Source organism: Phasianus colchicus, chromosome 6, assembly GCF_987193195.1.
Source record: "Phasianus colchicus chromosome 6, bPhaCol1.hap1.1, whole genome shotgun sequence".
NCBI lineage: Eukaryota > Metazoa > Chordata > Aves > Galliformes > Phasianidae > Phasianus > Phasianus colchicus.
Window position 1 is genome coordinate 50,720,088 of NC_143441.1, and position 16,739 is coordinate 50,736,826.

General features: G+C 40.7%; 1 long non-coding RNA gene across 2 annotated transcripts in view; it reads right to left on the reverse strand.

Moving 5' to 3' along the window:
* Nucleotides 1-2,333: 2,333 nt before the first annotated feature.
* LOC149917618 (uncharacterized) overlaps nucleotides 2,334-16,739 on the reverse strand; it is a 54,735-nt gene continuing 40,329 nt past the window's right edge. For both annotated transcript variants that reach the window (XR_016467941.1, XR_016467940.1), the window contains 2 exons: nucleotides 6,778-6,877; nucleotides 2,334-2,819 (listed from right to left, as the gene is read on the reverse strand). This is a non-coding gene — a long non-coding RNA (uncharacterized LOC149917618). The remainder of the gene's footprint in view (nucleotides 2,820-6,777; nucleotides 6,878-16,739) is intronic.

Below are 16,739 nucleotides of genomic sequence, written 5' to 3' on the forward strand. Positions count from 1 at the left end.
TATACACTAAGAACAACTGCATGGTATACAGAGTTCCTTCTGAACTTTGAATTTTCTTCTGCACAAGAAAAAGCATCCAAACACAATGTTATGCCAGTCGCAAAATACTAAGCCTCAAAATTAATAGTAGTGGGAGCCTATGAATTACCTCCCTCTCTTACCTAAATATCATTACCTTGTATTTATGGCCCCTCAGAATCTGTAAGACCTGAGGGACAGTTTTTTGTTGTTTATTCTACATGCTCTGTGTGTTGTTTTTTAAATTCTGTCATGTCCCATTTAATTGTAAGCTGTCTCTTGAGAATCTGTGGTCTGTTTTCATATAATTTCCCATTATTTTTGGTCACTGCGTGTATTTGTACTTTTTTTTTTCTTTCAAAACTAACAGCATAAACAAAATAAACTCTGCCACGTGAAGCACTTAGTTGGCATCTTCTCTGAATTTCACACTAGATGTAAATTTCATTCTCATGCCAGAATAAAGCACCTAAAGGCTTTCTCATCAAGGAATGAGTTAGCACATTATATTTTTGTTTTCATGCATGTCTTTCTCCTAAATTTATTATAGCCCTAATCAGAAGATAGTCTTGCTCTATTTTTCAGAAATCTAAGGTTGTGATTTAGTTTCTCAGTCTGTTGCTGTTTGATGTGGCTGAAGACATTTTGCCTTGTGCCATTGAAGTGAAGAATCTGCAGATGAGAGATCCTATGTCAGATTTGCCATCCTCCTGTAGATGCCAGACATTCTGTTGTGCCTCTGATTATACCAAAAGTTGAGTTAAATGACTCTCGGTCCCAGCGAGGGTAATTATATTCTGCTGCCAGTTCTTCAGGCTCCATTGACTAAGCCTCATCAATGTTGCTGATCATCACAGGTTCATCAAATCACAGATCATCCCAAGCTAGAAGGGTCCCGCAAGGATCATTGAGTCCAACCCCCAGCCCCACACAGCACCACCCAAAAATCCAAACCCTCTGTCTGAGAGCAGTGTCCAAATGCTCTGTGAGAACTGTACCCATTGCCCTGGGCAGCCTGTTCCATGCCCACCACCTCTGGGGCAGAACATTTCCCTCACCCCCACCCAATTCTCCCAACACATCTCCATGCCATTACCTTGGGCTCTGTCACTGTAAACAGAGAACAGAGATCAGTGCTGCCCCTCCTCAACCTGTGAGGAGCTGTAGGGTCAGGAGGGGCTGTAGGGCCAATGAGGGGCTGTAGGGCCATGAGGGGCTGCATGAACCCTCCCCTCAGCCTCATCTACTCTGGCCCCAACAAACCCAGGGCCCTCAGCTCTCCTCACACTCCTTGCCCTCCAGATCCTTTGCCATCTTTTCTGCACTCTTTTGGATGCTCTCCAATATTACAGGTCCCACATAAGCATTTAAAAGTGGGAGCAAGATAAGTTTCATATCAAGTGAATAGTCTGTGGTCAGATTTAATAAGTAAGTGCTTATCTGTTAATTTTATTTTGGGAGCTGAGTGGCTATTTTGGCTTCCAGTGGTTGTGTACACTCGGGCCAGCTTCTCATCTAGTGTAAACGAGTAACATTGCATTAGTTGTAACTAGATCTTGAATAAGAAGATCCAATCCTGTGCTTGGTTTTCTTTCTGAAAAGTTTTGTGGTAGAGGCTTTGTGTTACTCTGTTTTGTTCAGAGCACAATGGAATACTCTCTAACCTTGGCAATAATCAACCATTGGAGAGAGTTAATGGCAGATGGATTAGGAGAGTTGGAAACAAGCATCTCTTTTCATTTGTATGTCGAATTTCCTTCCTAAAATTATGTTCTCTTAATCTTCATGACTGGGTTACAAACTTAACAGCATATTTAAAACTTGAAATTTCTATGATTTTGTAAAGGAAATGGTGGCCAAAGACCTTAACTCATAAGAGAAAAATGTGCACGCACACACACACACAAAAACAACACAAAACCCTAAAAATGATATGTAAGTGTAAACACACAGTTTCATCTGTCTTCTTAAATCTCAGGTTCATTTAAGATTGCATCTTCTTAGCCTGTTGAAGAAGATTGAAAATGTTCTTCCAGTCATAAAGACAGGTTAAATGCCGTGTTCAAGGTTGCCCAGGAAACCTGTGGCATAGCTGGAATTCGAACAAGTCCAGTTCTCCAAGTCCAGCCCCTTAACCACAGGGCTTTCAGCAGCGTTAGCCACAACAGCTGTTGGACTTGGCTCTGTAATTGTGGGAATTTGCAGATAGAAGAAGGGAGGGAATTTAAAAAAAAAAAAAAAAAAAAAAAAAAAAATTGTAAGGGGGAGGGAAACAGAAAGAAAATATAGGTGTTGTTTTTTTTTTTTCTTTCTTTTTTTTTTTTTTAACCTAGAGAGAAATCCATAGTTTGCATAACAATACATGCTGGGTCGTTAAAATGCAGCCAAGGCTGATGTTGTCAGGCACTGCGGTCATTTACGGAGTCAGAGCCAGAATACAATGCTGGCACAAGGTTTTATTGTTTCCTGTACTTGCTGAGTTTGCTCTCGTAAACATGCCATTCAAGTCAGCATGGTAGTTACGTATTATTAAGTGGCAGGTCTGTGTTTACAAGCATGGTCAGGAGCCCAGACTTGGAGCAAAGTTGCAATTTAGAGGGGTTGATGGCTTCTCTGGCTTGTCTTGAAGCACGATGAGACTTCAGATGACTTGACAGCTCACCATCCTGCTCCCCCCTCCTCAGCCTCACGCTGCTGAGTCAAATGTTTTCTGGAGGGAACTTTAACTGGAGTTCACATACCTGCTTCTTGATGGGTGATAATTCACTTGTGTCACTAGGATTGGAGCCAGTGTTCCCTCTCTGAAGAGGTAAAAGTGATTCAGTGCTGGAAGAAGAAAAGTGCCCATCCTTTCCACAATAGTACCTCCCACCGAGGTAAATGTTCTGCTTATCAGACAACATGCAAAATGCAACACTTGGAGACACTTTCAGACAGCACTTTTCTCCCTAGTGTGTTACTTTAGCAACTAGTACAAAACCAACAAAAATGACTGTCAATAATTCTTTACGGAAAATGGGTCCCAGATGACAGCGAGGCAGTGATTAATTGATGTGTGAGTTATAATGCCTGTTCAAAAAAAGACATTTAGAGGTTTAGGGAAGGATGAATCTCACTTAATTTTCAAATTAGATCCTAAAGCCTGGGCAGTACTTGAGATTGTTTTCTTGCACTACCTGAGATTGTCCTCTCTATGCAATGGAGAACTCAGTGCAATTAATTATTACATTTCGAGAGAGGTATTTGCAGCAGCTCAAATGAATTGTTTTTTCAAGTCATAATTTTCCTCAGATTATAGAAATACAGTCTGTATTTACTAGCTTATGCAATATGGCCTTTCTCAGAATCACAGAATTGCTCAGGTTGGAGAAGACCTTCAAGATCATCAAGTCCAACCTCAACCGTAACCATACCACCCTAACTCTAACAACCCACCTCTACATCATATCCCTGAGCATATCTTATCATATCTTTCTTTCAGACATCAAATGTTATGCGAGATTCATCTCACATAAGTTTAATTGACTTCAACACAATTCAGACCTCTACATGCCTTTGTAAGTTTTGGCCCTGTAAGTTACGTGTTTTTATCCCATTTGTGTGCCATCCACAGTCACTGGCTTAAACTTACAAAAGCTGTCAACAAAGCTCTTTCTACAGAGCTGCTGGCAGCAAATGTCTCTGAAAATTTCTTTGGCTGGGATGGAAGTACCAAATTATATGGTGCCATTGGAAGAGCGTGTGGATCTACTCTGCTTCCCTAAATATATGTCGCTCTACTATCTTCATCTTGCTCACTTTCAACTCAGTTCAAATCCAGCAGATAATAAAGTTTTCTTCCCCAAGATGATAAACCTCATGTCCCTGTTTGTGCAAAGCAGTGGACAAGAAAGAAATAGGAGTCAAACATCTCTTTAAGACAAATGTCTCTATTGAATTAAAGTGACTGAAGTATTTGCTGCATCCTCACACAAGGAGTCATTTTTTCCAAACTGCCTACCTTTCCTAGGTGATTAATTGGGAAACTCTTTGCTTTTCTTAATGTTTGCAACTTTAGATCAGGGTGAGCATCTTATTCTTACTGCAGAAAATCTGTGTAGCTGGTCATCCTAGCCAAAGTCTAGACAATGTGACTTCTTAAGGAAAACATCATTCAACCTCAATGAAATGAACTTAAGATTCTGAAAAATGTGTTTGTTTGTTTTTTAAAATAATATAATAACATTATATATAATAAGAAATTGATATTTATTTATCTTTCTGGACAGAATAGGTAGCAGAATTGCCAAGATAGGATGAAGGAAGAGAATTTCCAGCACAAGCAGATGTATGAGTTCCAGAAAATGCCATCAGAGAGCTTATGCTCATGAGATCTCTGTCTCAGTTTCACCTGTCATGAGATCTGAAGACATCATCTTGGCTTTTGATAAATTTGTTAAAGATCAGCCATAAATTAAGTTACTGCTTCCAAAATAGCTCTATGTCTTACATGGCTCCTAAAAAGTGCCGTGCAAGAAATCTTGCCAGAGACCTAACCAACATATTCCAGAAATGATCTCCTTGCTCATTAAACCATTCCTCTAGACACAGAAATTAAAATGGTTGTTGAAATCTAAAAAGATATAAAATATGGAAGAGCACATTCCAGAATCCGTTATACAAGTCTATAGAAAATCTTTTTGTTTCCTGGTGGTTGGCTTGTGCCCTTGTGAAAGGGATTAAAAAAGTTGTGGGTCAGATCTTTAAAACAACAAATTAGGAGGTGAAACAGAGTTTTGCAATGCTAGAAATTCAGGAATCCTGGCCAAGAAGCTCTCCAAGCATTTCTCAGTCTTCACTCTCAACTCCAAATACTGGTAGAAATGTTTTTTGCATTACCAAAAATGAGAAAAAAAGTTCCCTTTGATATTTTAAATTAGCAAAAATGCAAACAAAAAGGGTAAGTTTCTACCACCAACTCTACCCACAACCATCTGCCTCCTGGATAGTGTGGCCATTTAAGGATTTCCTCAATCATGTGGTTTGGTGCAAAATAACTAACCGACTTGGTTTGAACCAAGAACTGTAGCTGATGAAGAGCTGAAAAATATGCTGACACAAAGTCCATTTGTAAGGGCAAGATCTGAACCATGGGTTGCTGGGTTCTCTTATCTGATCCAGACCAGACCACACAGAACTGCAAATTAAAGGCCATTCCTCAAGAGAGTATCACAGCATTCGATGAATAAAGAAACAGTTGAAGGCACAGGGAAAGCATCAGTATCTAAAGGGTGAATAACTGCCTCCTTTACCTAGGTTGAAGGGAAAGGGAAGGTAAATTAAATTGAGACACCCATTAGCATCTTTTTAAGCATAAGCTTCTGTTTCTGTTATTAGAACAGGAGTGATTACCTGTTTTTTTCCAGCTCTTCCCCACACAAAAGACCCATATGAAATTAAACATCAGACCACTGCCTCTACCCAGCATCCTGAAAGCTCCCTGCTTTGCTTCTTGTCTCCTGCATATAGCCATGCTGAACCTCCTTGGCTACCCCCTTCTCCTCCAAACCCCTTCAGCCCCTGCTGAAACCTGCAGCCCAACCACATTTAAAGTGAAATGACTTTTTGTGAGGGGACATGCTAGGTAAATTCCAAAGGCCATTGATGTCAGCAGGAAAAGACCTTTTAATTTCCACATGCTTTGGATGAGACCCAGAAAAGCAATGAGTTAAGTCAGGGACACTCTCTTTCTCACACAGCTGAAGCTGCAAACTCAAAACTGTCTGTATTTACCAAGCAGAGTGTGGGTCAGGAAGACATTTGAGATTTTCTTTCCTCTACAATTGTTTGCCTTGTTTTGGAGCCTAAAGCAATAGAGTAATTCCATGACAAAATTCCGGGTCAGAAAAGCTGACAAAGCAAAAATTGTGACTGACTGAAAAATCTATCATTTCCTCCAAGCTTAAGATTTTCATTTGTATTGTCTGGATTTAATTCACAGGCCCTGCCATTCATCTGTTTGAATTTCTGTATGCATTTTTTACTGGATGAGTATTTGTTATTTTTCTTATTGGCAGATTTATTAAAGGGTAATTTATTAAGAGGCACTCTGCACCCTGAGCCCTGCATGTATCCAGAGGAAAGCAGTGATGACCACAGAGCTCAGAAACTTCAGAGCAGGGTCTGGGCTTCATTATTCTGGATTCCTGGGAGTGAGGTAAGCAGGAAGGATGGTTATGGGGACCAATCTAGCATAATGGCTTTGTGGTTATCTCTGAGTATATGTTCTTCTGCCTTTGAGTTTAAGGAAAGTTTGTAAATTTCATGCAGTCTCAGATCCCCAGCAAGCCTTTAGTGCACTAAAACAGGGCATGAGCCCTCAGTTCCCACCACAGCCCAGAGCTGACCTTCTCCATAGACTCACCCAACCCCTACAGCTTTGATGATGGTTTGTGACACAGTCATGCTCACTCCTACAATTTTATGAGTGATGTTTTGAGATATTACATGAAGCACCATATGTGAACCAAGCTCACAGCTTCCTACCCACCATCAGGAGCCACCAAGTGCGTTATAAAGGTGTGTCTTATTCTAAGGCTGGACAAAATGAAGAAGCTGGAGCCTTACCCATCCTTAACTCTAGATCGATCCCCCTGGGGTGTTGGTAAGAAAACCCAGTGCATGCGAATGGACAGAAGAGTAGGTAACTGCAAGTCAGGGTTACACCAGTCACACCACCACCAATCTGCAGCAGGATGGCTGGAGTCTCAGCATGCGCACCATAGAAATACATTCCCCTGTCTTCAGTTCCTTCCTCAGCCACATGAGTCCCAGCCACACCTCCATCTCCCATGGCAGCACACATTGGCACTGGTAGCAGCTACACAGAAGACAATGCAAAAATCAGAAGATGTGGGATTGGAGTATGCAACCTTATGAATAGTATGTGTCAGTCTCAGGGAAGCATCCTGAACTGGAAAAAAAAAGCGAGCTTTTTTACACTGAAAGCAGTATTTTAGATCTTTTCCTCAACATCACACATTTATGCATTCACTTGAGTATTTGTTTATGATGGCCAGCCTTGCAGGTTTAGGGCTATGGAGAAAGCACAGCTCTCACCATATTGAGAATAGGATTAAAGCTGAATGATCCCTAGCATGATCTCCCAAAATACAGATAACAAGTTAAAAATTAAACATTACTCATACAAATAATTAAAATGACCAACTTCCCTGCACCCACTGCCCTACATGAACAGAGAGGCATAAATACAAGAAATTTCCCAATTAAAATTGGTTGATGGGTTGATGGTTGGTCTAGATGATCCTAGAGGTCTTTTCCAACCTTAATGGTTCTGTGATTGTATGTTTTTCTCTTTGGTTTCAAACTAGGCTCTCTATGCAGATAACTGCTTGATGTCAGAAGGAAGACAGGAAATATCAAAACATTTTGTCAACATGGCTTTTTTTATCCCCTACCTAGGAAGTGTAATAAACTGAGGAAGCCCAATCTTCTGAGCTTTCCATCCCTAGCTCCAGACCCTACCACCAAGTTTGGCCTCATTTGGAGACCTTCTGGGATGAGGAACTGAGTGTGCAGAAATGTTTCAAGCCACCCCCAAAATTTCCAGAGCACTCTGCTTGTTCTGGTGCTGCCTTGCTTTGTAAGGCTGAGCTTTGTAAGGCAGATCAGGGTCCATTAGAACTGACTGCTTGGTTGTTGTTGTTTTTTTTTTTTTTTTTTCCAGAAGATTGACAGAGTTTCCAAAAATGTAACGTATAACACAATTCTTCTGGGCAAGATTTGCTTGGCAAGTAATTTGAGATTAATCTACTGTTTCTTTCAGATGTGGATGTGCAGGATTGTAACTAGGAAACAGAATTCCTAAGAAAATCTGCATGTGTGTATATACATGTGTACGTGTGTATTTTTATATATACATCAAAAAAATAGCCTGCTTTGGCCACGGCTGTTGTCTGGCATCTTTTGTATTTTGCTGTGATAGATGAATTTATATTCCATGAGGACTTATGAATAAAACCTGCTACATCCTTTCCTGACCTGACACCAGAATAATTGGCATTTTGCTTTCATAAGCAAATACACTCATGTACTGGTGCTTTCCAAAGCAGAACAGCTGCTTGAGGATGTGGAAAGCAAGAAGCAAGAGAATAAAAGTCTTCATTATCTTGCTGAAAAAGATAGAAGCTGACCAGGCTGATGATGCTTCCAAAAAGGCTGAGCAGAGAAAGATACCATGGTTGCAAACTGCCTGTTTTGCCTCTGGTCTACATAGACAAATACCTTTACAGATGTTAATTTCAATGATACAATTCTGATATATTCCAGTGGAAAGTTTGGGCTGGAGCCGTGTGTGTCTTCCTAGTTTTATTAGAAGTTTTTTGTTGTTGGTTTTTTTGTTTGTTTGTTTGTTTGTTTTTGGTGAGATAAGTCAGCTCTAAGCCAGCAACAGTAACTTGCCATTGTGAAGATGGAAGGGAGGAAGAATAGCTGGGTGGAGGGGGAGTCTAAGCCCATTTTAAACTTTTCAAATTTAAAATAAACAGCTGGATCACCAGGGGAAAGAAAGAGAGAGAGGGAGGGGGTAGAAAGCACACAGGCTAAGCAAAGTTCCCGTGCACTCTAAAGACTGCTGATGCTTAAAGATTGAGAGACCCCAGATTTCATTTCTTGGCAAGAAGGATGGTCTCCAAGGAGCTGCTGTCTCAGGCTGCAGAGGTGAGTAGCCAGAGGTTTATCCTGAAGGCTACTGGGCCTCTCAGAAGTTGGCATTCTTTCAGCATGAAAGATGGTAAAATATTAGCACTTTAAAAAGCCCATGTCTCACACAGCAATAAATCTAAATGCTATCAGATGCCAGCATGTCTATCAATAATAAAGACAGATGTGTGAGAAGCTCTTTTATGCACACACAAGCATATGTGGCCTGGGGGCGAGGGGGTGATGGGAAAGAAAGAGGGGGCCAAAAAGGAAGGAATATTTCCAGGCTCAGACATTTGAGGACTGTATCTCCAATAAATCTTCCAAGCAGAAGGCTCAGGCCAGATCTTCAGTGCTGAATTTTTGTTTCTTTCCTTACATTAGAGCAATTAACATCTGGCCAGAATCAGGGGATGGGAAGAAAAAGAGTGGATTCAGCTTAAAGGCAGGTGCCAGTTTGAACAAAAATCAATATCTGACATAAATGGATAGTAGGTCTCTTCTTCTTTTTCTCTTCCCCCCAGGTTTCAAGGATAGCATGTCAGGGAAGAGATTTCTGCTCTGCTTTTCTACAGAAATGAAGTTTATGTAGTCATACAGTGTGCCTGTGTTAAGGCCTATTTTTGAATTCATAATCTATCTTGACAGACTTCTGAGATTTATAAATCTGGAATTAACTTTAGATTAAAACTGTTTTCTTGGACAATGGATTGCTATTAGAAGGAAAAGATGTAACTCCTCACAGGTACAGAAAAATGCCTTTCTTCAGAGAATGGTTTCAGAAATTCTCCCAAGCCTTGGGACACACATCAGAGCTTTTTCCACCACGGGGTTCACAGAAGTTGGCCAGGAAAGATTCTTTTTAACTTGTGAGCGAAGATGAAATAATTTCCTTTGCACATGGTCAACTCCACCAGGAGAACTTCACTCATTCCTGGAGAACTCTTCCCAGGATGAGACTAATGAGTTACTCAGTGTTCAAATAAAACAAGTTGAGAAACAGCAAGACAGTGAAAAGTCAAAGTTGTTATGCAGATTGTTGATGAATTCTCTGTGATTTGGGCTAGGAGTAGACGATGATGTGGCTGGGGGGATTGTTCCATGAACAGCAGAAATGAGGAGACCTTCATTTGTGCAACTTTGTGCCAGCTGCCTGGATCCTCTGTGCACAGGCTTCTCCCTGATCGTTAGGATGCTTGTAATCATAGAATCATAGAATTGCTCAGGTTGGAAAAGACCTTGAAGGTCATCAAGTCCAACCACAACCCAACCATACTACCCTAACTCTAAAAACTCTTTGCTAAGTCCTGTCACTGAGCACCACATCCAGACGGTTTTTAAACACATCCACGGATGGTGACCCAACCACCTGCCTGGAAAGTCTATTCCATGCTTCTGTTTGGCCTCTCTTATCTCTCGTGGGATTGCATTCTTAGCTTATGCTAATAAAATACCTTTCTGATCTTCTGTCTCATTCGTCAAATTTAGATGAAATTACTGCAGAACTAAAAAGCTGGGGAAGATAGAATAAACAGAAACAAAGTGAGCTCACCCATTCTATGGCTTTTTGGAAATCCTGATTGTAGTTGTAGCATTCACTAGTTGTGTTCCAAACTTGGCATTTCCATCAACTGCAGTAGAAACAGAGTATTATAACCTCCAAAAAAACTCTAGCCCCTCTCTTCATAGGTCTGACCCTCCACCAATGCTCACAGCAGAACACCTTCAGCATTTGGAGCAGTTCTGAGCATATTTCCAATGAGCAGATCCTTGAGCTCAAACATTCTTTGCCTTATCGTGGTCTTCTCATGCTAGGACATTTCACATACATTCTCCTGGCTGCTTTTGAGCTGCAAGAAAATAACACTTTCTGGAAAATAAAACCATGGTGGATTTTCATGCTACCTTGTGAGAGAATAGGAGAAACAGTAATAGCATGCCTGTCTTATTTGCTGTGCAAAAGCAGCTTGGAACTTAGTTTTAAGTGAGAAAGTCAAAACAAATGAAAATAAAGGTCATCGTATTAATATCAGAACCTGCTTGACCAGCTTCACTCGAGCTGGTCACAATTACTGAACTTTCCATTGTTTTCAGCTGAAATGCAACTAAACAGCAGTTAAGATTGGCAAATGCCTTTTTGGAACAGTCACTAGAGAGCACCAAATAGCCACAGTGTCCCCAAATGGCATAGACATCTGGAATGGGAATTATACATACTGAGAAAAGGCTATGATTTACCACATGTCTCCCTATGTTTAAGAGTCCAGCTTTTCTTTGGGGGTTTTATTGTCTGTCTTTTAGGGAGAGTTCTTCTTTGGGGACAATAAAGAAAACAAGAACCAACTAAAAACTACAACAACAGCAAAGCAACCAAACAAAAAATGAGCAAACAACAGTGTAGCCTAAGAAAAGAGTTCAGAAGCAGTTAGGAAAACTTGGGTCCTTGTACCAGAGGGGTGCTGGCATTCCTTTGAAGAAAACCACAAGATAATGAAGAGACTGGAGCATATTGCACGTGAGAAGAGATGGAGAAAACTGGAATTGTTCAGCCTAGAAAAGAGAAAGCTCACCCATGTTCATAAATACCTGAAGGGATGTGCAGAGGATGGAGCCAGGCTCTTGTCAGTGGTGCCCAATGCCAGGACAAGAGGCAATGGAAGGCATGGAAGAAATAGATTCACTCAGAATATCAAAGAGAACTTCTGCAATGTGCAAGTGACTGAGAATTGGCTTAGGCTGCCCAGATATGTTGTAGGGTCCCCTCCTTGGAGATCTTCAAAAGCCACTTGGACTTGGGCCGGAGCATCCTGCTCTGGGTGGCCCTGCTAGAGCACAAGTTAGCCCTGGATAAACCCCAGAGATCCCTTCCAATCTCAACCACTTTGTGATTCTGTGACTCTTATTCTATGATTCTGTGAAATACTTCCTCTCATCAACTCAGCCTTTTAATGTTGAACATTTCTACATTGCCTTACAGGGCATTTCTTGTGGGGAAGTAGGGAGCTGAAGACTGGTAATCGCTCAGATTTTGGTTATGATTTTGGGATATGGTTTAGCAAGATTTTGGGATATGGTTTAGCGAGAACCATTGGTGATAGGTGGATGGTTGGACTGGATGATCTTATAGGTCTTTTCCAACCTTAGTGATTCTGTGATTCTGTGATTCTGATTCTGTGATTTTGTTCATAAAAAGGATAATCCAATCTTGGAAATAGTGGATAGGTATTTACCAAAGATGAAATCACAGTTCCACTTTCCCTTTTCCTTTTAAATCTTCCCTTAGTACATTCTCTCCTGAAGTGTTCTCTGGACTAAATCAGTACATGTAAGTGGGAACAGCCGTGTAACTCAACTAGCAGAAAAGCATGTCCCAGGACTGCACGGGTGGCTGAAGTATGTGGTGGGTCTCAATAACAAGCACTTTCCTAATGTTCTTCCTTTCTGCCTTTATCCTCTCCCCCATGACAGCCTCATCCTGGCACGGAAGCCTTCTACTACTTTCCCTTCCACAGACACACATCTACCTTATGGTACCACATGTTGCAATGGCAGCCTGAGACACTGGATATTCCAGAGAATATCTGGAGAGTTCATTATCTCATTCACTGGTTGGCTCAAGCAGCACTAATCTTTTTTACAGTAATACAAAGCAGGAAAGAGGGTAAGAGGGAGATCTCTGTTCGTACAGGGGAGAGACATAACGAGTTGGGGGACCCTCGCTGACCTTTTTGTAACACACTCAATCCATATATTGTAGCCTTCTTTTTCAGTTGCACATGCCAGATCTTCAAGAGGCTCTCAAAAGCACCACGCTAGCAGAGATTGTAATCTACCAAAAGCCAACATCCCAATACTGCAACCTGAACAGACCATCCTGCTGAGGTTTCTGTGTGAATATTGTTTTTACAGGCAAGGTAAAAACTGGGAGCTTTAATTCCGTTGTATAATTTGCACTAATACCAGGATGATAGGTTTGGGGTGCAGCTTTCATTCTTTCCTCGTTACTTGTTTCTTTGCCCATAATGACTATAAGCATGGCTCTCCTGAGGAGGTGGTGTAAGCCAAGAGGTGGATTTACATCAGTTCAGCAACTCCAGGATAAGTTATTTCCTGCAGTCTTACTCCAAAGCAGTGCTGCTTACCTCAAGAGAACTGTGGGGTGAGCAAAGGTTACATGCTGGCACTTACCATGTAGTCAACACAATCCATGTGTCTTCTCTGTCTACAAACGTGGTGCTCCATCTCCTGCAAATGATCTCTTTGGCTGCCTTTATATGCCTCCCTCCCATTAACCTGAAAAGAACTGAATATTACTCCAACACTAAGCCTCATGTGAAACCATGATCCATTCAGAGAGCTTCCCTGCGACTTGGACTGAACTGTTTAACTTCTTTATCTCCCACTATACGAGACATCATGGAGTCAGGATGTCATGGAATCACAGAATCACCAAGGTTGGAAAAGGCCTCCAAGATCATCCAGTCCAACCATCCACCTACCACCAGTATTTCCCCACTAAACCATGTCCCTTAGCACAACATTTAAACATTTCCTGAACACCTTCAGGGACAGTGACTCCACCACCTCCCTGGGCAGCCCATTCCAGCACTTGACCATCATGTCACAGCTCAGATAGATTGATTAGCAGGTAGGCAGAGGTCTCGACATTAAATCAAATGGGAATCATTGGTTTTCCTTATGGCACGAGGAGCCATGATGCAGTGCAGCCCTCCTGCCCTCTTTAATCCCCACAGCAACAAAACCAAAATAGGACAACCAGCCATATATTAGAAACAGAGCATGTAACTGAAGAGTTTCATTAAATATGACATTGATTTATAAATGGTGAAGTTACAGATCCAGTTGGCAAAGAGGAGAGACAGGAAGGGATCACAGATTGTGGGAGTCTGTTCTGAAAACCTTCCGAGGCCTGGAAGATGAGCCCCTTCTAAACTGCAAAGTCAGGATCTCAATTCTCGAATTCTCCAGTTCTTGCCTTTAAACAAATATATTTCCATCGGCATCCTGCATGGATTTTACAATCTGCAAGGAATGCAAAATGCAATCATAAATGTCTAAGCTGGTATATCATGCTAGAAGGAGATACAGGGTCTGTGAGTTCCTGTTCAACGGGTAGCTTAGCACATACAAGCGGAACAGCAACAAAGATGATGCCACAGAATAAGGAATTTCAAGTCTGTGGATTATAAGACCTATGATTCACTCTTCTAACCAGCACTGATGCAAGGGTAACAAGACAGAGTGATACAGATGGCTTTATCAATATCTGGATGAATTCTGTTAGGTCAAATTAGTAATTCACAAAGACATGCCCATCAGCTTTCTAACTATAAAAATGGTTGACTCTTAAAAATTAACCAAAGCAGTGTAGAAAACAAATGGGGCCCATAAGGCACAACAAGGCTGTACTGGGAGCAATGATCTACCTCTGGAAGTGACATCATCATCCTTTCAGGAGAGCTCTGTATTCCCCAAGGATCCCAATGATGACACAACTCTTGCTGTCAGGATCAGGCTGGTGTTCCTGCAGCTATGAGCTGTGAAAGGAAACCTGAACAGTGCATAACTTGAGGACTGAGCAGCAGATACAACTATTTGAAGCCATGACACAACCAAGAACTGTGGTTGTACATGACGTAACAAGAAATAAATATCATTCACATTATCAGGGAAGACTGAGCTATGACACAAAAACCCCACAGAATTGAAAAGGGGAAAAAAAGATGGAAAAGAAAGAATGAAAAATGAATAAAGTCATTGCAGGGGAGAAAACATCAGAAATGAAGATAAATACATGACCCAAAAAGTTAGATGGTGAGAAAAATGTCATTTTGGTGGAATCAAGGCATGATTATAACAGGTTTTCGAATAGGAGAATAAAAACTAAACATTTGGATTTATTTACACAGACACTTTTGGTTTAACTACTTTTATCCACTAAAGATTAAACACATTCTATAGACTAAATGCCAGAAATTATGGCGTCTAAACTTATTTTTTGAAAATATGAAAATGAACAGTTTTTAAATGTCTTCTTTTCATTCTTAGCTGCAACATTTTGCCAATTTTGAAATGAATTTCACAAATATATTTATTCCCCTCCCATGCATGTGCTATATCTCACATGCTGCATTTAAGCAGATTTACAGCTCATCAAAAATGTCACTGAGCTCCCATCCAAAATACACTTCTGTGATGCCAAAAATGAAATCTTGAAAGCTGAATAATGGCAGCAAACTAATTAGATATGTTTGCAATATGATGAGGCAGCAGAGGAGCTGTGAATTTGGGAAGATAAATCACAGCTTATGTAGTGAGATCATGCAGGGTAAAACTCAGCAAATTGTAGCATCCATCTGGGTTAGGATTTGCAATCCAGCTGAAGACCTGCAAGTAGCTTCTTTCATTCCACTTCATAGCAATCACTTCCATTCTCCCATTAGGCTGCTGGTGGTCCTGGATACCTCAGTTTGACCAAGAGATTGAGGCATACAAAACTTCTCTGGGCAGCCTGTGTCAGATCCTCATGACTCCCTGATTAAAATATTTCCTCCCGAAATTTGATCTAAATGTCCCCTCTTTTTAGCTTAAAACCTTCCCTCCTTGTCCTATTGCTATCAGACTGCATACAAAGTCATTCTCCCTCCTGTTTATAAGCTCTCTTTAAGCACTAAGGGAAGGACTCGTGCACTAAGAGAACGTTTATGCTCAGAAATACAAAGAAAATATATCTTTCGTTGTCCTGAATCTAAATGAGAACACTTAATGCTTTTCTTCCCATCTGTGGCTTCTGGATGACTCCAAGATCAAAGAGCAGTGGCCATTATTACAGCAAGAAACAACTGTTTCCACAGTATTTACAGAATAATCAAAACCAACTATGTATAACAAAAGGAACAAAGACTCTAAACTCCCGCATGTTTTCTGCGAAGGATTATTTAGCTCCAGCCTATTGAGTTCCTAAAGCAAACCTACTCTTTCAAATAGGTTTCCAGTAACCTTGAAACTAAAGGGGCCACTTGGTTAGCAACGTGTGAGGAGTCATTCCTTAGTGCTTTAAACCTATTTAATCACAGCCTTTTTTTGAGAACAGTGTGGGATACACCCATTTGGGATACTGTCTTTAACATTTCTTGACTGCTTGGGCTTAGGAAAATTGTCTGTTTCCTCCTTCCTTTTTGTTCTGGTTGAATTAGGAACCAAGATCTGTCACACACAAAATTTACAATTTTGCAGAATCATGCACGACAGGACTCATCTTTCTGAGCAACTTTTTAAATTCAAAATGGACTTCCAAGTAAATAATAAATAGAAACTTGCTTCTTTTTTTTTTTTTTTTTTTTTTTTTTTTTGTCAAGAAGAATTTGCTGCAGGTAGGCAAAACATTTTTTTTTTCACTAGATATTATTTTCTTATTGTACTGCTTCATGCTTTCCTTCCCCAGATTTAACAGACATCTTCCAATAGTCATTTTCCATCTAACATCGAATCCACAAGAACAATTCCAGATCACATGGCTACATGATGTTACAGAATAGAGGAAGTTGGAAGGGTCCGCAGGACATCTCTATTGAGTTTGCAATGCTGTCAGCCCAAGTTATCAGTGCTTTCTCCACGAAGGTCTTAAAAACCTTCTAGGACAGACACTGTATAACCTGTCTGGGGAGCCTAATCCAGTTCTTGTCTCCTTGGAAATAAGTTTTTCCTTATCTGTAGGACTTGCTCTAGATCTTCATGTAACTTATCTTGATGCCTTCCAGTCTCCAGTAGAGACTCCTCTAAAAGCCTGGATCCATTTCTCTTGTGGAATGCCACGTTGGAATTCTTGCTAAAGCTGAAATTAATGTCATCCCCTGTTCTCCCCCTACCAAAAATCCAGTCATTTAATCTTAGAAAGCAATGAGGTTGGTTGTGACTCAGTTGTGGTAAATTCTTGTAGATTGTTTGTAACTCCCTTCTTCTCTGTGAAGAAATCTTCCTGGAGGACTTGCTACATATTT